Raw genomic sequence first — 14,916 nt, 5'->3', positions numbered from 1 at the left:
CATGGCTTTTCATGGCTTCATAGCTCATTTCATTTTAGTACTGAATAATATTTCATGGTCTGGATGCACAAGTTCATTTACCCATTCACCTGCTGGAAGGCATCTTGGTTGCTTCCAAGTCTTGGCAATTATGAATAAAGCTGCCATAAACATCCGTGTGCAGGTTTCTGCATGGACATAGTTGTCAACTCCTTTGAGTAAACACCAAGGAGCACAATTGCTGATCATATGGGAAGAGTATGTTTAGTTTTAAGAAACCACCAAACTGTCTTCCAAAGTTTCTGTACTATTTTGCATTCCTACCAGCAACGAATGAGAGTTCCTGCTGCTCCACATCCTCTCCAGCATTTGGTGTTGTCAGTGTTCTGGATTTGGGCCATTCTAATGCGTATGTAGTAATATCTCATTGTTATTTTAGTTTGCATTTCCTTGATGTCGTATACGGTGAAGTACCTTTTCATATGCTTATTTGCCATCTGTATATCTTCTTTGGTGAGATGCCTGTTAAGATCTTTGGCTCACTTTTTAATCAGGTTGTTTGCTTTCTTATTGTCAAATTTTAAGAGTTCTTTGTATATTGTGGATAAAAATCGTTTATCAGATATATCTTTTGCAAATTTTTTCTCTCAGTCTGTGGCGTGTCTTCTAATTCTCTTGACAGTGTCTTTCATAGAGCAGAAGATTTTAATTTTAATGAAGTCCAGCTCATCAATTATTTCTTTCATGGACTGAGCTTTGGTGTTGTGTCTGAAAAAACATTGCCATACCCAAGGTCATGCAGGTTTAATCCTGTGTTAACTTCTAGGAGTCTTATAATTTAGCATTTTAATTTAGGTCCGTGATCCATTTTAAGTTAATTTTTGTGAAGAGGGGATGGTCTGTGTTTAGATTCTTTTTTTGCATGCAGATGTCTAGTTGTTGCAGCACCATTTGTTGAAGGGGCTATTATTACTTGATCGTGTGATTTTTCTTTTTTAGTCTGTTGATGTGATGAATTACATTGATAGATTTTTGAATGGTGAACCAGCTTCGCATACCTGGTGTAAATCCCACTGGGTCATGGTGTATAATTCTTCTTAAGCTTTTGTATTAGATTTGTCAATTTTTGTTGAGGATTTTTGCATCTATGTACATGAGAGATATTGGTTTTTAATTTCATTCTCTTGTAATGTCTTTGTCTGGTTTTGGTATTAGTGTGATGCTGACCTCGTCAAATGAGTTAGGAAATATTACCTCTGCTTCTGTCTTCTGAAAGAGATTGTAGAGAGTTGATTTAATTTCTTCCTTAAAAATATTTGGGAGAACTAACCTATGAGCCCCTCTGGGCTGGGTGCTTTCCATTTTGGAAGGTCATTTATTATTAACTCAAATTATCTAATAGATACAAGTGTCCTCAGATGACGTATTTTTTCTTGTGTTAGATTTGGCAGATTAGTCCCTTCCAGCTAGGTTATCAAATATAAGGGCATAGAATTTTCATAGTATTTCATTATTATCCTTTTAATATCATTTCTGATATTAGTCACTGTGTCTTCTCTGTTTTTCTGTTAGCTAGCCTGGAGAGAGGCTTATTTATTTTATTCATCTTTTCAAAGAACCAGCTTTTGGTTTTGTTATTTTCTCTATTGATTTCATGTTTTCAATTTCATTGATTTGTGCTCTAATTCACATTGTTACTTTTCTTCTGCTTAGTTTGGGTTTAATTTGCTCTTCTTTTTTAGTTTCCCAAGGTAGATACTTAGACTATTGATTTTGGATCTTTCTTCTTTTCTAATATATGCATTCAATACTATAAATTTTCCCTGTAAGAACAACTGTTCCTGTATTCCACAAATTTTGATGAGTTGTGTTTTTGTTTTCATTTAATTAAAAACACTTTTTAATTTCTCTTGAGAGATCTCTTTTGACCCATGTATTATCTAGAAGTGTGTTGTTTAGTCTCCATGTATTTGGGGATTTTACAGTTATCTTTCAGTTCTTGATTTCCAGTTTAATTCCACTGTGATCTGAGAGCAGACATTGTATGATTTCTGGATTTTTTAATTTGTTAAAGTGTGTTTTATCACCCAGAAATTTCTCTGTCTTGGTGAATGTTCCATGTGAGCTTGATAAAAATGTGTATTCTGCTGTTTTAGGATGAAATAGTCCATAGGTGTCAATTACATCCAGTTGATTATTGATGGTGTTAATTTCGCCTATGTCCTTACTGATTTTCTGCCTACTGGATCTGTCCATTTCTGAGAGAGGTCTGTTGAAGTCTACAACTATGATATTTCTCATGACAGTTCTATCAGTTTTTGCCTCAAGTATTTTGATGCTCTGTTTTTAGGAGTACACATGTTAAGAATTTTTATGTCTTCTTGGAGAACTGATTCCTCTATCATTATGTAATGCCCCTCTTTATCCCTGATTACTTTCCTTCTTTGAAGTCTCCTCTGTCTGAAGTTAACATAGCTACTCCTGCTTTCTATGGATTAGTGTTAGCATGGTGTATTTTTCTCCATCCATTTACTTTTAATCCATACCTGTGTTTATATTTAAAGTGGGCAAAGAACATATAGTTGGGTCATGTTTTTTGATCCACTCTGACAATCTATCGCTTTTAATTGGTGCCTGTATATCATTGACATCTACGGTGATTATTGATGCAGTTGCATTAATAGCTACCATATCCATTACTGTTTTCTATTTGTTAACCTTGTTCTTTGTTCCTATTTTTGTCTCTCATCCTTTTTCTGCCATTTGTGGTTTTAATAGAGCATTTTATGTGATTACATTTTCTCTTTCTTCTTAACATATCAGTTATACTTCTTTTTTTGCTTTTTTTTTAATGTGGTTGCCCTAGAGTTTGCAATATATGTCCACTTTCAAATAAGACTAAATCTCTTCACAGTTCATATATCTCATACTAACAAACAATCCTGATTTTCCATTTTTCCCCTTGTATCACTATTACCATTCATTTCACTTATACATATCTATACACATAACATATATCCATAAACAATCAAATTCACTGTGCTATTATTTTGAATAAACTATTAGCTGTGAGATCAATTAAGAATGAGAAAAATATTTTTTAATATTACCTTCACATTTCCTTCAACAATGCTCTTCTTTTCTTTATATATAGATCCAAGTTTCTGACCTATATCATTTTCATTCTCTCAAAAAACTTCTTGTGACATTTCTTGCAAGGAAAGTCTACTGGCAACAAATTCCCTCAATTTGGATTTATCTTTAATTCTGCTTAAGTTTTGAAGGATAATTTTGTGAGGTACAGAAGTCTCAGTTGGTGGAGTTTTTTTCTCTCAACACTTTAAACATTTCATTCCACTCTCTTCTTTCTTGCATCGTTTCTTGGAGAGGTCAGATAGAGTTTTTATCTTTGTTCCTCTACAGGTAAGGTGTTTTTCCCCTCTGGCTTCTTCCAGAATTTTTTCTTTCTTTTTTTTTTTTTTAAAGATTTTATTTTTCCTTTTTCTCTCCAAAGTCCCCTGGTACATAGTTGTGTATATTTTTATTTGTGGGTCCTTCTAGTTGTGGCATGTGCGACACTGCCTCAGGATCACCTGATGAGCAGTGCCCTGTCTGTGCCCAGAGTCCGAACTGGCGAAACCCTGGGCCACCAAAGCAGAGCATGCAAATCTAACCACTCGGCCATTGGGCCAACCCCTAGAATTTTTTTCCTTATCTTTGGTTTGCTGTAATTTGAAAATGATATGCCTATGTTTAGCTTTTTTGACATTTATCCTTCTTGATGTTCTCTGAGCTTCCTGGATCTGTTTTTGTGTCTAAAATTAATTTGGGTAAATTTCAGTCATTATTCTTTCAAGTATTTCTTCTGTTCTTGTCCCTCTTTCTTGTTCTTCTGGAATTTTCATTACATCTATGTTACACCTTCTCTAATTGTCCCACAGTCCTTGGACACTCTGCTCTTTTTTTTTTGAGTTTTTGTTCTCTTCACTTTTCCGTATTTGAGGATTCTATTGATATATCCTCTAGCTGAGAGAATCTTTCCTCAGCTACGTCCAGTCTACTGATAAGCTTATTAAAGGCATTCTTCATTTCTGTTACAGTGATTTTTATATCTAGAATTTGTTTTTTGTAAATTTTTAGGATTTCCATCCCTATGCTTACCTTGCCCATCTGTTTTTTGTATGCAGTCTACTTTATGCATTAGAGCTTTTAGCATATTAATCATAGTTGTTTTAAACTCCCTGTCTGATAATTCCAACATCTCTGCCATGTCTGGCTCTGTCTTTTCAAATTGTTTTCTTTGTTCTTTTGCCTTTTTATATGCCTTGTAAATTTTTTAACGCCCTGGTGTGCCAGGTAAAAAGAACTGTGAGGAGGCCTTCAGTCACGTGATGCGACATGAGTAGCGGGAAAGCATTCCGTGATCCTATGATCATTTGTCAGTCTTTTAGTGAGCCTTTGCCTCTGGAATGTGAACTTCACAAGTACATCTCAGTGTTTTCTCCCCCGTTTGGTGGGACGTGATGCCTGGAGTGGGTTGGAGTTAGGTGTTTCCCTTCCCAAGGTTGGTTGGGCTCTGACAATACTCCAGTAGGCCAGGCTCTGGCTAACCAGCTTGCCCCAAGGGCAGCCTCGTTAAGAAGAACAGAGGGCTCTGTCTTATTTCAGAAAGGTTCCTTCTCCCCCTCCCCTACCAGCAGACTGAGGGGATTTTTCTCCAATATTTACTGTGGGAATCTGGTCAAGCACCTAGAGGTAAGTCTCACACTGTTGTCCTCCAACCGCCATGACTGGGTCTCCCTGGAGCTCTGAACTCTCAGACTTGTCACACAAAGCCGCCAGAAGTTTGTCGATCATAGTTCAGGTGTTCCTTCCCTGCGCAGGCACCCACCGTGGCTTTTGCTCCTATGTGTCTGCCCCAGTAAGCACAAGTCCCTGTGTTCACCTGTCTGTCTCTCCAGTCTTGGAGGCAGCAATTTGCCCTGTGCCCTCCCGTCTCTTATGGATCCAAGAAGAGCTCTTGATTTTTCATTCTGTTCAACTTTTTACTTGTTGTTAGGACAAAGTGGTGACTTTCAAGCTCCTTACGTGTGGAACCAGACACTGGAAGTTCTTGTAATAATTTGTAAGAACGTTTAAATGTTTAAAATGCATGTCCTATGATGAACTATCTCCCTTAATGGTGGCATATGGGGGGCATTTCAATTTTTTTCACCTTTCCATATTACAAATTTCAACTTTAAAAGACTGAGCCATCTTATGATCAATTTCAGTGGATGGTCACATACCATGGATTCTCAGTCCATTGACCAAAGCCCCAAAGAACAATCTGGATTATTGTGGAGGATTCTCTTTAAAAGTATAGCAGCAGATTTATAGAAGACATTGTCCAGCATGACTTCCTAAATAACTTCTCTAGACTGCTCTCTGTTCAAAATTTGCACTCACAGAGCTACTAAAACTCCGTTTTCTTTCCCGGTGGCTGTCTCAGTGCCCACACGGCTCTTCTGACACTTTGTCCTGTCCCATCTCACCTCTCTCATCTTCCCCTTACAAAGGATGGAACTCCTAAAACTGGCTATTTTCTTGAGATGGTCTGCCTCACTAGAATACAAGTGAACCTTCCGTTATAGGAAATAAGTAATACTTTTGTTAACATCTTTGTGCCTAAAGCTTTGTCTAAATTTTTGATTTATCCATAGAGTGAATTTCCAGAAGTAAACTTGTTTGTTTCAAAATTATTAATATCTTTAAAGTTTTAAATAGCTATTGTTATGGGCTGGATTGTGTCCCCATACATTGATATGCTGAAGCCCTAGACCCCAATATAACTATATGTGGTCTTTAAAGAGATAATTAAATTGAAATAAGGTCGTTAGGGTGGATCCTAATCCAGTATGACTAGTATCCTTCTAAGAAGAAGAGATTAGGACAGACACACACAGAGGGAAGACCATGTGAGGACACAGCGAGAAGGTGGCCATCTGCAAGCCCAGGAGAGGCCTCAGGAGAAATCACTCCTGCCAACACCTTAGTCTTGGACTTCTGCCTCCAGAACTGTGAGAAAATACTTTTTTTGTTTAAGCCACCCAGTCCATGGTATTTTGTAACGCCAGCCCTATCAAAGTGGTACAGCTCCCTTCACGTTTCAGAAGCTTTAGACAAATCCATGCCCCCACCAGCAGCAGAGAAGACTGGCGCTAGGGTTCAAGGAAAAGAACCTATGCTCTAATCATCCCCCGAAAAAGAGACCCGAGGTGCAGCAACTGTCACCAGGGCAGCTGGGCAAAGCACAGCACAGCCACATCCCAGCAGAGAGGCTGGATGTACTCCTTACAGCGAGACTTCTGCAGGCATTAGGCAGATGTCATGGCAGAAGTGTGGGTTCAGCTTCAGTGGTCATAGAAAGAATATCCTCACCAGGCTGGGGGCGGGCTCCACAAAGGGCCTTGCCAGAAAGGGTGCAGTGGGTGGCCAGGGCAGAGCGAATCATCTTTAACAGTCCAAGCTGATTTGTGGCCTGATGTAACCTTTTGTATGGCTTCCCTCAAACTTCATATAATTTGTGGCTGTGGCTCACTTCCATTACCGTGCTCTTGGCCAGGCTTCCAGAAACTCCTGTAAGGGCGACCTGCACAAGTTGCCCTGCAAAGTGGAAGGAAGAGGCACTCTGGATGGTGTGACAGCTGCTTGGAAGAACGCGCTTCTGAAGACCCAGGTGGCCCCTTAAGGCTACCCCAGGTTTTATTTTTAATGGTTACATACTTAACTTTCTGGGAAATGCTCCAATGGGGGATACCCAGCTGTCAGTCAGTTCCTGCTAATAAAATCATGTGAACCCACGGCTCTCCTCTGAAGGCTTCTCCGTGTGTCTCTCTGCCTCTGATCTTGTTCCCTGACTATTTCACCCTCCAAAGAGCTGCTGGAGTTACGTCTGCACACAGATTTGTCATGCTGTCCCTGTTCTTGAGTTCCATCATTGACAGCAGTGCTTTTAAAACTTGGTGTCACTATTATTAAAAATAGTTCTGAGCATGCATTCTCTATACATACATAAACATATATATATAAATATCTTTTTATAAATTAGACATTTACTATTATATAGATTTAATATATTCTATAAAAACCACAAAAAAACACCAGAAATCAAAGGGGAAAGAAATTAAAAGGCTAGCATCCACATCCTTTCACCCTGTGTAAAGACCACCACAAACAGCTCTGTCTTCATCTGACGCAGTTCCTTCTGAGCGCCCAGGGATGCCTCCTGCACACCAGCCTCTTGCCATCATCCAAAAGGTGTGCTGCATTCCCACCTCTTTACCTTTGGAGACAGTCTTCCCCCTCCCTTGATGGTCAGCCTGTCCAAATTTTTCATCTTATGGGATCCGGATTAACTATGAACAATGGTAATCGTGTACCCAGGTACCAGGAAAACACGCTGTGCTATTCCAGAGCTCAAGCAAATAACACTGCTCTATTCACTAAATTCGCTGAAAGACATAACTTCAATCGCAAGGTAAACACACAGATTAAGGACTTAAGGATGGAAAAGCAACATGATAAGAATTTCTATGAGCACTGAAAATCATTAAATATAAATCTAAGAGTTTTGAATCTGGTTATAAAAGTAATCGAAATAGTCCAGAATTTATTCTTATAAAATACATAGAAATAATAATTAATAGCATTATCATGAGTTCAAAATACCAGATCATATTAGGAGAACTTATAAGTGGGAGGAGGCAGCAAAAGGATACCCAATTCCTTATCTAATTGTTAGGGAATGCACAATCAAATTTCATTTTGAACTTTACTAATCACGGAAGATAGGTTTAAAATGTTGTGAGAAATTTAAATATACCTACTAGCAGCTTTTCAAATGATATTTAAATTTTATTAATTATAAAATAAGATAGTAATCAAAAGGTAGTTTACAAAGCAAAAGAAAAAAATGGAAGAAATAATAAGAATGCATAAAATTCAGAACGAAATAAAGCGACAGGATCAAAAACATATAAATCAGTTATGGAATATTATAAAGTTATTACAGTGTTTTAGAACATTTTGAACGATATTTGGAAAGTATTTATTGAAAATATTAAGTTTAAAAAGGATAATACAAATATTTCTAAATAAAACAAACACATAACACGTATATATTTATATACACACATGTGTATATAGGTAGGTATATATGTAGGTGTGTGTATACATGTATGTCTGTATGTGCATATGTAACTATATATAAAACTATATATTATATATGTGTTTATCTATACGTACACACATGTACATATTTATATAGCTTTTTCTCTGAACGCTCACCGTCAGACCTGTACGAAGAACATCATGTCAACAAGAATTAGCCACAGTCCATGTTGCTGGCCCTCCTGGCACTCACAGGACATCTGCTTTCTACAGTGTTCTCTAAGGACCCTCAGAGTTTATGGAGTCATTCAGAGTTGTGTAAAACAAAACAAAACAAAAAAACAAAGATCCCAGTCTGTTGCCAATAGTACTGAAGGGAAAATCAAAATTTCAGAATCAATAGGCTTTTGTGTCCCATATTTTAAAAGAGAAAATAAAGCTTACAAAAAAAACCGCAATAGCTTACTCCGTGAACAAACATGACCCTTACTGTCACATTTCCCCTAGTTCTTCTGAGCAAACATTGGGTTGCCCTTGTTCTTAAATGTTTATTTAATCTATTTTCATATTTGTATCATCAAGTTTTCCTTTCAAATTGGCTTTTTGATGCATACTTTGTTCTCTCCCTCTGGATCGTAAAGCAATGACTGGAAAGGGTGGGTGCAGAGCTCTTGCGCAGTGCAATTCTCACATGGGAAAGGGGATGGATGGGTTTAGAAAGGAGCCTTAGCGTCACCCAGTTTCCGGCTGCTGGCATTTCCCAAATATTTTTCCTCCATTCCACTTTTGAGAAAGCAGCCATAGTTATAATCTAACGGTTAGAGGCTGTGGTCTGTTTTCGCATCATTGCCCTGCATCTGGCTGCCACGTTACTTCTCTCACCTCGAATTTCCTTAAATTGGTGTCTGGGGCTTCAGTGGTGCCCACCACCCACACCCCCTAACAAGGTGGTGTCTCCTGATGCTCTGGAATGGCCATCCCTTGAGATGCTAGAGAAGTGTTGATTCCATGTGGAAGCAGAGAGAAACTCTCTCTGGAGCTCTCCACCCCTCACAATCATGCCATGCATTTCCTGCATAATTTAGAAACCTCTTTGTGTCCTGCAAATGCACACTGCTCTAATTACACGTGAGCAATGTATGCTCAGCTGAAGGCAGCCTGTTGAAGCCGAAAAGGTACTCTGAGAAGAAACACCACCATTGTTTCTCAATATGGCTCCACCTCTGGTTTTAGCAAATAATTTAACCACTGCTGGGGCTTTATTTTCATAATCTGAAGAGAGGGAATGGTGATCTATGACCTGCCTGTATCTTGAGGCTGTTATGAGAGTCCAGCGAGGAATAAATACAGATGGACTCTGCATGACTAAAACACGCAGGGCCAGCAGAGGGAACTGCTCTGTATACAACTCTCCTGGCTGCCCTTTTCCGCTCTCTGTCACACACTTAGAGGATGTGCCCCAGTCTCTCAAATGCAGGCCTCTTGAAGCATACAGAGAATCTTCAGTTGCTGTCTAATGCATTAGATGTTGGGACATGTGTTTGTTATTGGTAAGTTATCTGTATGGCCACCCGGATCAGAGATTCCTGTCCTGAACAACTTCTAAACTAAAGATCATAGATGTTTTTTCACTCAGCTGTTCCATTCTGTTCCTGACATAGTTCTAAGCATAGGTTGGCCTTCAATTCAATGCTTTTTGATTATGGCAAAGATTTCTTTTTCTCAGTATTAATCCTACTCAAATAATAAATGACACCAAACCACAGACACCAGCAAAACCTTGATTAATGGAATCACATATCCCTTTCCATCCCAGCATTTGGAGACTAATGGCAATATGCATAATGACATGCCACATGCTTCAAATATTATCGGGATGTCCTGGAAAGATTATTTATTGCCCTTGGGAAGAATTTATCAGTGAGAAGAGTTGACATCCTGTTGGCGAGCCAGCTTCCACATTCCCTGGGAAATGATCCTGTGTGTAGTGACTCGAAAGATGCATTTTTCCCTTGCTGGCTGACTTCTTATCTGTTGTTACACATCCTTTGTTTGGCTTATTACTCACAAAGTAACTCAAACTCAATCAAACTTACTGGCTTTGGTCTTGTGAACAAACTTGTTCAGGATTTTCCTTAAATAGGCAATATGCTATAGGAGGGGGAAATGTAGTGAAATGCACAATATTAGTGAGGCAAGGGCACAGGGCCAAGAGTGAGAAGGGTTGTTGGCGACCCCTGGCTTTCCCATATATGAGTTGGGCGACCTTGGGCAAGGGTGCACCTCAGTTTCCTCATCAGTACAATGGGAAATGGCCTCATGGGTGTATTCTGAAGATTAAGATGGCAGGGGTCAAGGGGGTCTGGTACAGCGTGGTGCTAAAATCCTCCTGTTTTCTCCTGAATTCTCGGTGCCCTCGTCCCTCCAATCAGGAAACTGATCATTCTATTCCACGGGGTTGTATGAAGATTACGTGAAATAATTCCAGCAGGAGATTTAACTTCACGTTGTAACCGTCATCATTATAAGACAAGATGTGTCCAGGGAGAACACCTATTAAAAAGAAGTTTATTTAGAGTATCTTCCATCTGGGCACTATGAAATGCTCTGGAAATTCCAAAATGTCTGATATACAGTCAGGCCGGTGAGGAGCTAGTGGGAAAATGGTTGGGGCTCCAGATAAGGAAACAACATCAGCAAGATAGAGGGGCGTGAAATAGTGTGTGTGTCCATGTGTGTGCATGTGCGCAGAAAACCAGAATTTAACATTCACTCAAGTGTAAAACCCAGAGGAGCTAGTGCAGGAGGCAGGACCAAGTCAGACACTTGACCCTGAGGGTAGCAGTGGGCTGAAGCATGATTTTAAGTCAATTTGCATTTTAGGAACATTATCCTGGATGCACTTTGGGGAATCAACCTAAAGGTCAAGAAGAAAGACAGGGAAACCTGGCTCTCCAGCTCATCTGAGAAGGCATGTCGTGTGATCCCAGGTCTTGGTGGGTGGGAAAGAGGAGGGGTTAGTAAAGGCAGGAGCAGTAGTCTGGGGACTGGTTGAAGGGAGCACTAAAGGAGAGAAGCATATCTAGGATGGTGACCAGATAGCGGGCAGGCTTACAGGGCGAAGGTGTGCGTGTGTGCACAAGTCAAGGGGCCACTTGAACTTGGGAGACGGCCGAGATGATTTGGGGCTATGCTTCTACTGACACATCTATGGAGCTCCCAGCCTTTGCAGTTAGAGAGCAGACCAGTCTGTTCTTCAGCAGTTGGTTTGTGTCTGGCCCGCACATGACCAGTCGCACAGCACGTGCTGGACAAGTGCAGCTAAGAACAACCAGCAGCACATTTTGCAAAACTGACAGAGGCACGTGGACTCAAGGGGCCATATCAACTCATTTGAGAAAGGGGAAAGCTTATTGACATCTGTTTCAGAGTGAGATTAACCCCACTACTGCAGATGCTCTGTACTGGGCTATCTTAGTAGCTTTTCAAATAACATATCACACCCAGACTTCCAACAGCCAGTCCAGGGAAATGGGAGACTGGTAAATACTTAGGAAAGTACAGACTCATGACTGGACTTTCACACCTAGGATGATCTTCCAGGGAAACTCATTATAAAGTTCTTTTCTAGGGAGAAAGGACTGAGTCTAGTACTCAGGGCAGCTTTGGGCAAATTTTGAAGGGCTTGGAGTACTGCCTGATGTAGGGTACCATGTGAGGGGCTCAGAAATGAAGAGGAGACACCAGCATGAAGGGAGGACACTCCTACACCGGGAGCTTACACTGTAGTGCCGGAAGCATCTACAGAGATGGCATCTGCAATCGAAGGCTCGCTAAATGCCACATGCCATGCATTTCAGACTGTGGTTTATCTGTCTCTTGTTTCTCTGGAAATCCAGTCCCCTCTGCTTTCTAGTGCCTAGACTTCTTCAAACTTTCAGGCAATCTCAAATTAATGACCACTCTTTCTTACGCTCTAGCACTAATATGTTCTTTTTTAAATACAAGATTTTTGTCATTTCAAGAAGTTTGGTGTGAAGGGGAATCTGGCCGTGTGTACCCCCAGTACCACCTTGATCCAATCTCCTGACAAATTTGATGGCCCCTGGGTTCTAATGTGTTAATACGTCTGTAACCTCCTGGAGACAATATACTCACACAGAGAAAGTATTTATGGTGGCAATTTCCAAGAAATGGAGATACTTTGAACAAAGTGAGCTGTGCCTCCTTCCCAAAATTTCACTACCTGGTAGCTTAGCAATAATAAGGCTTTTCAGAAGATGTCACATGAGCCATATAGGCAACATGTAGGCATGATGGAAACACCAGATTACTGAAAGGAAGGCAGACCTGCTTATTGGAATACCTGGGCTTTTAGTTTGCTGTTTTGTTTAACTTTGGCATTTAGTTCTACAACTTTTATAACTTGGAAGATTTTGGAAGCCAATTGAAGTTGTGCAAAATGGTTAATATTTTTTCAAAATGTCAACTTATGTGTCTTTGATTGTGTTGTTAGCATTGATTATGCCCCATTAATTCAACCACACCAAAGATGTTTTTATCTTAGGGTAAGGGCGGGAGTGGTTAAGAAAATTGATATTAATATTTGCCCTAATAATAATCTTAAGCAATAACAGTTATATTTCCTCAAAATTAATATAATTAATTGGATCTTCGTCCATGGAGGGAAATGAGCTGACTTTCTCAATGGAGGAGCTTTCATGACAAGTTCACAGCTGTGGGCTCTGTTAACAGGACTTGCTAAAATTCGAAACTACAGTTTACAACATCATGGCGTTGCTCTTCACATGTGCAAAACCTTCAGAGTTCCATGGAAAAGTAAACCACAGTTCAAAACCAGCCTTTGAGGCTCAAAAATAAATGCTGACCTGCTATTTTCAAGACTTGATGATAAAGCAGTATAGAAAAAAAAAATTAAAAAGGAAGAAAGAAAGAAAAAGAGATAGCTTTCTATATTTCTATAGAGACAACCTGCTGGAAGGCTAATGTGAATTTCAAAGGGCAGCAGTAACCATTAATTAAGTATGGGGCTCTAGCGCCCAGGGCAGAACAGTGGGGCAGGAACAAAGAAAACGAGTTCAGGCAAAATGCTCGCTGTGTATAATAAGGAGTAAGGGACAGTTGTCCAACCAGCAAAGTTACAAGTCACTATAATTCTCCTGTGAGAAGGAAGAGTCATGCCCGTGAGGAAGGTGTTGGGGAGACCCAGTTACCCCTGACCAGCCTCATGTCAGCCCTAAGGGTCCTGCTCGCACTGGCTCCCATGACCGAGATTCATCTACTCACCCATATTTGGCCTTGAGTTTTCTACTGTTTCTTCAAATTCCAGGCTTTAGAAAATTCCCTGGCTTTGCTGTCACTCTGCTCAGCTGGGTATGTCACCCCCTTCGACCCTCCTCGTAAATGTCACCACGTGCTGGACCCTGTTCAGCATTCCCTGATCATGTTTGGTGAATACACCTCAGGGACTCCTGTGTGAAATGGAAAACTACTGAAAGAAGGAGGAAGAAAGGAGGGAAGAAGGGAAGGAGGAATGAAGGAGGGAAAGAAAGGATGGAGGGAGGAAGGGGACAGGCAGGAAGGGGAGAAACCTGTTTTCTTAGACAAACTTGCGGGAGAATGTGTAGGAGAGAAAAGGAACCAGAAGAAGTTTCAACCTACCATGTTCCAGGTACAAAGTTAGCGCTGTATCTGTACACAGCTACCCCACTGGCTGTCTCATCACTTAACCCTCAGAGCCATGCCTGCTTTGCAGATAAGCTTTAAAGAGGTTAACTAAGGTCACACGGCTGGAAAGTGAGGAGCCAAGGTTTGAGCTCCTGGATATATCTGTCTTCAAATCCAATGGCATTTCTAGAAGAATTTGGAACCAATTTAGCAGACATATTTAAGCTGTCAATGGTTTGCAATATTTAGCAACGTCTCCCTCCAGCACACAGACCCCGACAGGAAAGCCCTCTGCACACCAGCAATTATGATTTCAGATCCACGCTGCTTCGACTACAGTAGCTAATTAGATCAAGACAGGTATCCTGACACAAAGCATAGTTCAGACCAGCTAATTAGATTACAATCAATAGAAAATCCTCTTCAGACGAAGGAGCAATCGGACATTTCTGGCAGATATATATGCAGGTTGAGTCAATAAGATAAGGACAAAAAACACATGTTAAAGAGCGTTAGTGTGCCAGAATCCTCTCTCCGCTCCCTAATGAAGTGAGCAGACCGGCTCCTCAGGAAATGGAAGCGAGTTAAATAAACAGAGAAAGCTTCGCGCTGCTTGCGAAAGCCTGGAGTTCAGGAATTGGATGGCGGAGGTGTTGGTGACTCAGCCTTTGAGCCTCTGTTGTCTCAGATGGTTTGTACGTAAATCTTTGCTCAAGACTTAGACGCTGGTCGTCAGTTTTCACACAGGACATTTTTGGATCCTTACCACAGCTCTTTAATGGGGCTGTTACCACTATATTCATTTACAGAGTAAGGATACTGGGGCTGAGGCTTTTAAGTGACTTTGCCCAACATTTCCCAGCTAAAACAGAGAGCCAGCACAGATTGTTCTAACTCCCAATGCCATGCTTTGCCAGGGGGGCACACGTCCTGGGGGTTATGGCATATTAACAAGTCGAGTGATAAGACCTGAGTCCTACATCCACCTTGATGTTAACTTCCACTGGACCGCAACACTTACGACTTCCAGAGCCCTCATCTGCAAGTCCAAAGCTTTAAGTTAGTGGTTTTTAAGCATTAAGAGTCATGGGTTGTTCT

Source organism: Equus przewalskii, chromosome 14, assembly GCF_037783145.1.
Source record: "Equus przewalskii isolate Varuska chromosome 14, EquPr2, whole genome shotgun sequence".
In the NCBI taxonomy this organism is placed as follows: Eukaryota; Metazoa; Chordata; class Mammalia; order Perissodactyla; family Equidae; genus Equus; species Equus przewalskii.
This window is presented reverse-complemented; position numbering follows the sequence as displayed.